The sequence below is a fragment of the Hylobates moloch genome, unplaced genomic scaffold, assembly GCF_009828535.3.
Source record: "Hylobates moloch isolate HMO894 unplaced genomic scaffold, HMol_V3 SCAFFOLD_1, whole genome shotgun sequence".
Classification (NCBI taxonomy): domain Eukaryota; kingdom Metazoa; phylum Chordata; class Mammalia; order Primates; family Hylobatidae; genus Hylobates; species Hylobates moloch.
Genome location: NW_026652276.1, coordinates 145,882,618 through 145,893,846, shown reverse-complemented (window position 1 = coordinate 145,893,846; position 11,229 = coordinate 145,882,618).

Sequence of the window (11,229 nt, the reverse complement as noted above, 5' to 3'; positions counted from 1 at the left end):
GCACTTTGGGAGGCTGAAGCAGGCAGATCACTTGAGTCAGGAGAGTTCGCGACCAGCCTGGCCAATATGGTGAAACCCTATCTCTACTAAAAATACAAAAAATAAGCTGGGCGTGGTGGCGGGCACCTGTAATCCGAGCTACTCGGGTGGCTGAAGCAGCGATACTCCATCCCCTCTCCTGCCTCCCCCGCAAAAAAAGAAAAGAATTATTGTGCATGTTTGGATCTCCCTGTGTCCTCAGATTGAGGGAGTAAGATTTAATCTTACGTATGGATGATCCAAGAAACTAAATGCCTGTCACGAGTTGAAGCAGGTATATCAGAATTCTACACTTTCTCAGGCCTCAAAAATTACATAGCTAGCACTGCCAGAGCAGTTACTAATACAAGTCTGGCATTCAGCTGATTTTTCCAAGTGAATATAAAACCTTACATAATAAAAGATAACGCACTCCAAATGATTTTAACGTATGCAAAGGATTCAGTCCTCAAAAGACCTGCATTCTCCATTACGCTTTGTTGTTGTTGTTGTGACGGAGTCTCGCTCTGTCGCCCAGGCTGGAATGCAGTGGCGCGATCTCGGCTCACTGCAAGCTCCGCCTCCCGGTTCACGCCATTTTCCTGCCTCAGCTTCCCGAGTAGCTGGGACTACAGGTGCCCGCCACCACGCTGAGCTAATTTTTTTGTATTTTTAGTAGAGACGGGGTTTCACTGTGTTAGCCAGGATGGTCTTTACCTCCTGACCTCATGATCTGCCCGCCTCGGCCTCCCAAAGTGCTGGGATTACAGGCGTGAGCCACCGTGCCCGGCTCCACTACGCTTTTTGAAGAGCTACACGACTCATCTGACAGTTCTGGAACCCCAGTGTTTGGGACAGAATCTATACTATACCCAGGGGACATATATTTGAAACCATGCTGGTGTAGGATGGTAAGTAGAGCATAAGTTCCTTTAGAAGGAGCAAGATTAAAACAAAAACAACATAAATTCCTTCTTTGGTCTCAAGCTCTACAGACTTTCCAGTATTCGAACTAATACTTGAATCTTAGAATTTTCCTTCTCCCGCTGGGATGAGCCCTACACCACCTTTAAATTGCATACAAGCTCCCTGAGATCTCAGTTGAACTTCCCAGTGTCCTGGAAGATCTCAGAGAATCCAAGTTTATTAAAAGCCCATTGTTTCCAACTGTGCCTGATTATAAGAATCACCTGGGATGTTAAATAATATATCCAGATAATATATCCAAATTACAGGGGCTGCCCATTGGGATGGGCTTGGGAATATGTCAACAGGTATTCCTTGTGATCCTTCAGGCAAGTTTGGGAAACAGGCCTATCCAGCTGGATTTAGGCTACTTAGTAATACCTGATTTGGGAGTTTTAATTGTTGAAGTCTGTTTTCTGTGCTCCCATATACACAAAAATGTGGGAATTTAACAGGATCCAAAGTTTTTTAAAAAGCACAAATAAGTGCTACAGGCTACTAAAAAATTTGAGAAACTAAAGCAGAGAGGCCCACAAAGTAGAATCTAGCACGATGCATGCATACTGGTGTCAGAAGTCAAGAAAACTGGTAACTCCCAGACCTAGCCTAAGGGGCATCGGGGCTTCAGAAAATCAGAAACAGGTAATAATGAGGTGGCAGCAGCTGGGCATAAAGGTAGGTTGAGTGTTCAGACCCCAAGAGGGAGGAAGTAGAAGGGAAAAGGCACCCACAGCAAGAGGATGTTGCAGCATCTTCTGGGTGGTATCTCCTAATCTCATATCCAGTGAGACTAGGAGAGCTGGACTAAGAGGCATACCCTAAAATAGACAAAAACAGCGTCCCTTCACAGCTGCTGCAATAGCTGTCCCTTTCACCTAAGGCCTAGAGCAAGTGACAGAATTGTAGATAAGGTATAGCAAATAAACTGATTTAACTTGCTTGATTATCACTGAAGGGGAGAACGGTAACAGCTGAGAGCTGATTAAAAGGGGACAGAAAGTGAGCTGATATTAAAACTAAAAGGTTGGCCGGGCACGGTGGCTCACGCTTGTAATCCCAGCACTTTGGGAGGCCGAGGCGGGCGGATCACGAGGTCAGGAGATCGAGACCATGGTGAAACCCGGTCTCTACTAAAAACAAAAAAATTAGCCGGGCGTGGTGGCGGGCACCTGTAGTCCCAGCTACTCGGAGAGGCTGAGACGTGAACCCGAGAGGCGGAGCTTTCAGTGAGCCGAGATCGCGCCACTGCACTCCAGCCTGGGTGACAGAGACTCCATCTCAAAAAAAATAAACTAAAAAATAAAAAATAAACTAAAAGGTATAAAATAATTTAGCTACACAATATTATTCATAAGAGTAAAATAATTCAACTTGAAGCATCAAACCGATTTAATTGTGGTAGATACATACATTGGAATACTAAACAGTCTTTCTAAATGACTTAATAGAGAATAACTTGGAAATGTTTTCATTCTGCAATCAGTGGACGAGAGTTTGCTATAAAAAGAGCATGTACAATGTGATCCAATTTGGAGGGAAATAATATATTCATGAGGGGAAGCCTAAAAGTTAACAATAATAGCTCAAATTTTAGTGAGTTTTTGCTATGTTCCAGACAATGTCCTAAGCATTCTGTATCTAGTATATTAGCAAATTGCCTCATCACAACCATATAATCTAGGTGCTATTATAACAATCCTCATTTTCTAAATGAGAAGAGCAAGATTTGGAGACATTAAATGACCTATCCAAAGTCACTCAACTTCCAAATAGTTGAGTTGTAATTCAAACACTGAACTTAAAGGGGCCATGCTTTAAACCACTCTGCTATACTACATACTAGATTATGAGGACACTTTGTCTTTTTTTTGTATTTTCTACAATCGCATTATCTTTATATGTTTCCCCCATTTTTCCTCATATGACTACAGTTTGCAGGTGCCACCCCAAACTTACTGAATCAGACCGTGTTTTAACAAGACCCACCAAATGATTTGTATGCATATGAACATGTGAGAAACTATTTCATGTGTAAAGGAGATGTACAAAAATGTACACAGTATTGTTTATATAGCAAAACAGAAAGCACCAGAAGTCCATCCAGGGGATAATGGATAAACTTTGGCATAATGGAATATAACTGTATAATGACTCAAGTTACTTGTATAAACCACCACCAAAAGGGGAAGGTACAGAATAGTATGTATGATATACCATTTAAAGTACAAAAGAGCAAAACAATAGTATTATTTATGGATACATAAACATAGGAATAATAGCATGTGGATAATAAGCACTGATATGATTTGGCTGTGACCCCACCCAAAATCTCATCTTGAATTGTAATAATCCCCATGTGTCAAGGGCGGGACCATGTGGAGATAATTGAATCATGGGGCTGGTTTCCCTCATTCTGTTCCCTTGATAGTGAGTCCTCATGGGAGCTGATGGTTTAGGGGCTTCCCCCTTTCCTGGGATCTTATTCTCTCTGCTGCTGCCATGTGAAGAAGGATGTGTTTGCATCTCCTTCTGCCATGATTGTTAAGTTTTCTGAGGCCTCCCCAGCCATGCAAAACTGTGAGTCAATTAAACCTCTTTATAAATTACCCAGTCTTTATTGGCAGTGTGAGAATGGACTAATACAAGCACCAAATTCAGAATAGTGTTTACCTAGGGAAAGAAAAAAGGAATGGGATCTGAAAGGCACAGACAGGGAGCTTTATATGTGACTTTAAAAAAAAAAAGCTTAATATGATAAGCATAAAATTTGACAGTGGGAGCTGGGCATGATGGCACAAACCTGTAGTCCCAGCTACTTGGGAGGCTGAGGCAGGAGGATCACTTTGGCCTGGGAGGTCAAGGCTGCAGTGAGCCATGATCACACCACTGCACTCCAGCCTGCATGACAGAGTGAGTCGCTGTCTCAAAAAAATTTTTTTATTTAAATTGCCACTGGGTGATGAGTAGTACATAGTAATACTCTGTTATTTTCTATACTTTCCCATATGCTTGAAATAAGTTTGCAAACTTTTAAATATTTGATTTAGGGGGAAAATACCTTTTTCCCCACCCTAAATTGTGTATTATCAAGTCACTTTCAGATTTCTGCAGTGATCACTATGAATCCACTGGTTTGCCAAATTGTGTCCAAGCCTGTTGGATTAAATATGTCATGCTGATGAGGCTTGTCATTCAAACACTGAAGCACAGGAGTAAAACTAGAGAACTGACTGTAGAGGTGGAAAATGTAATTTTTGCTATCAGACTAACGAAATATAAAAGGTACACATTTCTGGAACAAAATAAAAATCTTTGATTCACTCGTTGTGTATTTGTTTCTCTAATTACACTGGACGAGGAAAATAATATAGAATCAACGTATTAAGTAGTTACCTTGAGGCTCTTTTCTCAACCACACATCATCAACCACCTGGAAATCCGGTCCTGTTTCCTGGTTATTTACAATGCAAGTAGCTTTTAGCCCTGGCAGCACAGAAGCAGAGGAACTGAAGAATTCTCTGCCACTCCTGTAGTATCCTTTAACAGGTTAGTGGTTGTCAAGCTTCTTTTTTAAATTTGTAAACCTATTTGAATCAATTTGTGACTCCTGAGTTCCGGCCCGGCAGAGAGCTCGAAGAGAGCAGAGCGCGGCCCGCTCCCCCAGGGCCCTCCAGGCCGGCGGGTGAACTGTGGGGCCCGGGCCGGCGGCTGAGCTGGGGTCCCCGGCAGGTGAGCTGGGGTCCCCGGCAGGTGAGCTGGGGAGATGAGCTAGGGGGCCCCGGGCTGGCTGCGCCCACTGCCCTGCAGACACGGGAGGCCCCGCTGTGGCTGCCCACTGGCCGGGCGCAGGCCTTGAACCTCTGTTCCCCACCCCACCTCGGTGACTGACGGCAGCGGCCTCTCCCTGCCCAGACCCCGCCGCCGAGTCTCCTGCCCGGCCTCGACGAAATCCTCCGAGCCGCCGGGACGCAGCGCCTCTGCGTGGCGGCGGGAGAGGCGGGCCGGGAAGCATGGCGGACGCCCCAACACCGCGCGGCGGAGACCTTTAGGGTGTGCAGGGCCCGGGAAGGCGGTCTCGGGACGCAGGCAAGCTCGGCCGCCTCTTTAGGCCACGGAGCCGCGCAGGTCCGGGCCCCGGTGACCGCTCTATTCCCACTGGACGAGACCTACGGAGTCCTCAGGACATTGGACAAAGGCCTTAACGGGCTTGGGAGGTGAGCAAAGTTCCGAACGACCACGGGTGGAACGGTTAGCGGCCTTCGGGCGGTTGGTCTCGTTCTACCAGAGCTTCCTGTCGGAAGAGGGAAATGATGGAATGACAAGCTACGTCTGGCCCCTTGGAAATGCCCACCACCCTTTGGGAAGATTTACTGGCCGTTTATGGAAGGCCTGTGTATATAATATGAAAAAGCTGCTCTCAACACTACTCCAACCTTTTAATAGAAAACATTTGCCACATCTAGCCCTTCTAGATGGAAAGAGGTTGCTTGCTGATGATGATAAAGTTAGAAAATCACACATCTTGTAAATTCTCATTTGTTTAAAACAAATCATAGAAAATAAATGTCTTCTGGAGACGACTTTTGGAAATGGAGTTGTTAGACGGCCTCTGGAAGCGAGACGTCCACGTTTGTTAAGTGGTTTAGAGGACATGGAGCTAGAAGACCTGAGAAGGAAGACAAGAAGCTTCTGTGCTAGACTGGTTATATTTAGAAGACATTTTCATATTCTCTCCATTGTTTTGTGTGCATTTTATTCCTCCCTACTGTGTATATGGTTGACAATGCTAAGCTTTTTGAAATGTCTATTCTTTTTAGATATTCTGAAGTGCCTGATATATGTAGAAAAAAATAACCTTTTGTAAATATCTTTTTGTTACAATTCATATGAAATGTTTGGTGGGGGAATGGCCCAATCACCTGTTGAGTAATACTCATTGTGTTTGTGCACTGGTTCAGGGGATGAGGGGGAAGTGCAGAGAGCTCTATGCCACTGTGCTTACAGCGAGGCAAGATTAATCATTATCTCTGTGCATTTTGTTTTACTTGTCTGTGTATATAGTGTACATAAAGGACAGACAAGTCCTGATTTACAACATCTAGTCTTTCTAGATATTAAAGAGGTTACCAGTACATGATAAAAGTAGTTAGTAAACTAATATATTTTGTACATTTTGTTTTAGAAGTCCTAGGAAAGATTGTCTTCTGAAAATTTGAGCATTCTTGCCTGCTGGGTTGATGGAGATGGGAAGGGTTCTAGGCCAGAATGTTCGTATTTGGAAGACTCTTTCAAATTATAACTGTTGTTACATGTTTGCAGTTTATTCAAGACTGCTGTGTGCGTCGTGGACAAATTAACTCCTTACTTGAAACATCTAGTCTATCTATGTATGTTAAATGTAGAGGTAGTAAAATACCACTTTGTAAATATCTTTTTGCTAAAATTCATAGGGAATGCTGTCTTTTGGAAATTGAATTGCGAAGCCACCTTTGTGAGCAGTATAGTACTGTCTATACTTGTTCAGTGGTTTACAGGAGATGGGAGGGAAGACATTGCAAAAGATAATATGCCAGTGTGAGGCCAGGCGCGGTGGCTCACGCTTGTAATCCCAGCACTTTGGGAGGCCGAGGCGGGCGGATCACGAGGTCAGGAGATCGAGACCACGGTGAAACCCCGTCTCTACTACAAATACAAAAAATTAGCCGGGCGTGGTGGCGGGCGCCTGTAGTCCCAGCTACTCGGAGAGGCTGAGGCAGGAGAATGGCGTGAACCCGGGAGGCGGAGCTTGCAGTGAGCCGAGATCGCGCCACTGCACTCCAGCCTGGGTGACAGAGCGAGACTCCGTCTCAAAAAAAAAAAAAAAAATGCCAGTGTGTTCATACTTGGACATTTTCAGACACCATTTTTTGTATGTTTTGTGCATGTTGTTTTGCTCTGTATATAGTGTATAAAACGGACAAATGAGTCCTAATTTTGCAACATCTAGTGTCTAGATGTTAGAGGTTGCCAGTGTATGACAAAGTATTTAGTACAATTAGCATATCTTGTAAAACAAAAATTTGTGACTCTTTATGACTCACACCTCTCCTCCACAAAAAAAAAGAAGACATTACTTGAATTATCTGTTATTTCAGAAGTTTCTCAACTCAGAGACATTTACATAATTCAGTGGATTTGGCATATAGTCCAATATAAGGAAAAGGTTGCTTGATTGGTTAGATTGTTATTCCTCAATATTAAGGACCCATCAAATGCTACACTTAAGGATTTAGTCCTAACACCTACCCTATAGATTTGGAATCTGGCTCTGAAGGATCACGGGAAGTTCCAGGCAAATGATCAACGTTCAAGCAAAAGAGGGAGAGGAAAAGAATAGAAACATTGCATACAAATCCAAATGGTGACAGGTGCAAAGACCGAGAAAGGAGTGTATTAAAATGCTAGAGAGTAGAGTGAATGCAGTCACTAGGGGCTACAGCCTGTGGTAACTTCCTAGAGGAAATGGATTTGAGTAGTTTTGAGCAGGAAGTAAAATCATAATGGGAAGGAGAAATAGCCAAAATAGAAGTCACCTTCTCATACAGACAAAATGAGCCTGTGGAGATTATATTAACCTTAGATAGAGTTTGAAAATGTTCTTTAAAGAATATTTACTACCTCGCTGAAATTAGGCGGGTTAACTTTTCTAAGTATCACCTGTAGAATATGTAATACCCACCATCTAGTGATTTTGTTGATATTAAATGAAAAAATGAACTCTAAATGCTTAGCAGAGAAATTATGCTCAGTTCTATCATTGAGAAAAATAATGCTTGTTCACTATAGAGGATTCCAGTCACATAGAAATACATAAAATGGGTCGGGTGTGGTGGCTCATGCCTGTAAGCCCAGCCCTTTGGGAGGCCTAGGTGGGAGGATCGCCTGAGTTTAGGAGTTCAAAACCAGCCTTAGCGACATAGTGAAACTCCATCTCTACAAGAAATACAAAAAATTAGCCGAGAATGGTGGTGTGTGCCTGTAGTCCCAGCTACTTGAGAGGTTAAGGTGGGAGGATCGCCCGAACCAAGAAGGCAGCAGTTGCAGTAAGCCAAGATCACACCACTGCACTCTAGCCTGAGTGGCAGAGTGAGACTCCTGTCTTTTTAAAAATAATATTAATACAGAAAATTAAAATGATATTCTACCTTCCCAATAACAGTCTTCAATGTTTTGCACACATTTCTCCAATGTTTATACAGTCTCCTAGTTATTATCAATGTTATACTATTTGCATCTTCTCAAAGAACTTCCTCTGTCAGCACAAATAGATTAATGTGCCTGTTTGTTTCAGACAGAGGCTCACACTGTCACCAGGCTGGAGTGCAGTGGCACGATCTCGGCTCACTGCAACCTCCGCCTCCCAAGTTCAAGCTCTTCTGCCTCAGCCTCCCGAGTAGCTGGGACTACAGGCGCAAGCCATCATGACCAGCTAATTTTTGTATTCTTAGTAGAGACGGGGTTTCACCATGTTGGTGAGGATGGTCTCGATCTCTTGACCTCATGATCCACCCACCTTGGCTTCCCAAAGTGCTGGCATGAGCCACCGTGCCTGGCTAACATGCCTGTTTTTAAAGGCCATGTAGTATTCCATTATATTTCTGTTGTTTAATTGATTTAACCATGCCCCTAGTTCTGAGCCAATAATGCTTCAATAGAACTTTCTAGAAAATATATCTTTGCACAATGCAGGAACGTTTTGCAAGTGAAAATGTTGAGTTGGAAAGTATGAACAATTCTAATTCTAATATATTTGTTAAATTGCTCCCTGCCCCCATCCTCTCCATAGTGTACATCCTGAAAACAGAAATGGGGTTTTCACTCACATTTCAAAGGGGAGCAAGTAATGAGTTTGCTGTAATTGAATACATACAGCAATAAGAGCCATGGGGATGGGGGGTTTGATCAGCAATGTTTTCATAAGTCCCTTGCAGGGAGCCCCCTGGACCAGCATTGCATGGACATTGCTTTGGGTCTTCTGGACTTTTTTTTTCCCCCGTCAAAACCAGAGAAAATGTCCAGGCACATGGCCCATACCTGTAATCTCAGCACTTTGGGAGGCCGAGGCAGGTGGCTCAAATGAGGTCAGGAGTTCGAGACCAGCCTGGCCAACATGGCAAAACCCTATCTCCACTAAAAATACAAAAATTAGGCAGGCATGGTGGTGGGCGCCTGCAATCCCAGCTACTTGGGAAGCTGACGCAGGAGAATTGCTTGAACCCAGGAGGCAGAGGTTGCAGTGAGCCGAGATTGCACCATTGCACTCCAGCCTGGGCAACAGAGTGAGACTCCATCTAACAAACAAACAACAACAACAACAGATTTGGAGGGAAAGGACTTTCAGCTGCTCTGAAGATGCATTAGGCATTGATCTGCTCTGCAGACCAGTTTTTACAATATCTAATGGTACTGAATGTATGAGCCTGTCATTCACCCCAGAGATGAATCTCAACAAAAGAAAAGGAAAAAAAATTTTTACTTGTAGAAAGTAACACCTTACACAGCTCACTGGTCCCTACAGAAGTGGACAGAGGTGACTGTAACACAACTCCAGCTTTCTAACTAGCCAAGCAGCTTCTAAAAAACCAAACCTGAGAACAAAATGGGTACAAGCTGCAACAGGGAGAAGAAAACTCAAACGGGAAGACAGAACCATCCCCACATGATTTCGCCACCTCCTGGCCTTGCATATTTCTTTAGCCAAGATTCCATGGCCCATGGCTATAATCATTCTTTTGAAAATGTGTTAACTTCAACTCCTCTGTCTCCTCTTCCTCCAAGCACTTGGCTGGCCAGCCTGTGCTCCTGGGAGGCTGTCTCCTCTGCCCAGCCCACCTGTGGGGTGGAGGGCTGCACAGGTAAGTGCCCTGTGAGGTTGCTGCCTGCCACCTCAGTGACCCTGGGCTGCAGTCCACGTGGCATCTCCAATGGGCTCAGCACCTGTTCCCACAGCAGCAAGTCCATATCTTCACCACTGTCTTCTCATCTGTCCTCTCTCTGAGGAATGGCCCACCTCCTGCTTCACAGAGAAAACAGACGGCATCACAAAGGACACTGGTCACTGTCACCTGCACTCCAAGGCCAGCCCTCCACACATGCTGGGTGACACTCACAATCAACACCCTCTTCTCCTGCATTCCCTGGTCTCCCTCTTCACCGAGTCATGGAAGGACCCATGACCCTAGCTAGGCCAGAAAGCATCCTCTCTGGGACTTCCTCTCTTGTCCCCAGCCTTCACTGTTCCCAGCTACTTGGAAGGCTGAGGCAGGAGGATTGCTTGAGCCTAGGAGGTTGAGGCCAGCCTAGGTAACATAGTAATACCCCATCTCTACAAAAAATACAAAAATTAGCTGGATGTGGTGGCACATGCCTGTAGTCCCAGCTACTTGAGAGGCTGAGGTGAGAGGACTGCTTGAGCCCAGGAGGTTGAGACTGTAGTGAGTGGTGATCACATCACTGCACTCCAGCCTTGGTGATGGAGTGAGACCCTGTCTCAAAATAGAAAAGAGGATGGGGGTGGTGGGCTCATGCCTGTAATTCCAGCACTTTGGGAGGCCGAGGCAGGCAGATCACTTGCGGTCAGGAGTTCAAGACCAACCTGGGCAACATGGTGAAACCCCATCTCTACTAAAAATTCAAAAATTAGCTGGGCATGGTGGCAGGCACCCATAATCCCAGCTACTCGGGAGGCTGAGGCATGAGAATCGCTTGAACCTGGGAAGCAGAGGTTGCAATGAGCCGAGCACCACTGCACTCCAGCCTGGGCGATAGAGCAAGACTCAGTTGGAAAAAAATAAATAAAAAGCCAACTCATATAGATTTGGGAACAGCTAGACATAGAAACAGGTCTCTCTCACGCACCTCTGTCTCTCTCCCTTTTTCTCTCTATCTCCTTCTCTCCCTCCCTCTCCCCCAGCCATATCCCCCCACCTACTGTTAGCTTGCTTTCTTCTTGAGCAGCCTGGTGGTGGTAAATATGGGCACCTGGGCACCAACAGCTCATGGCTTTTGTTACTTTTACAGACAGCAATTCCAGAAGAAAGTGACTAGATCCAGAAGGCAGCCAGAGAGGAAGCTACCTGGCCCAGCTTGGGTCATGTGTGCTTCCCTAAAAGCCATGGTCAAAGTGACTCCGATTGGCAAGCCTAGGCAACTGGCCTAACCCTTGTAGTGGGAAAGGTGAGGGCCATCCTCTCCAGATCCGGTTCC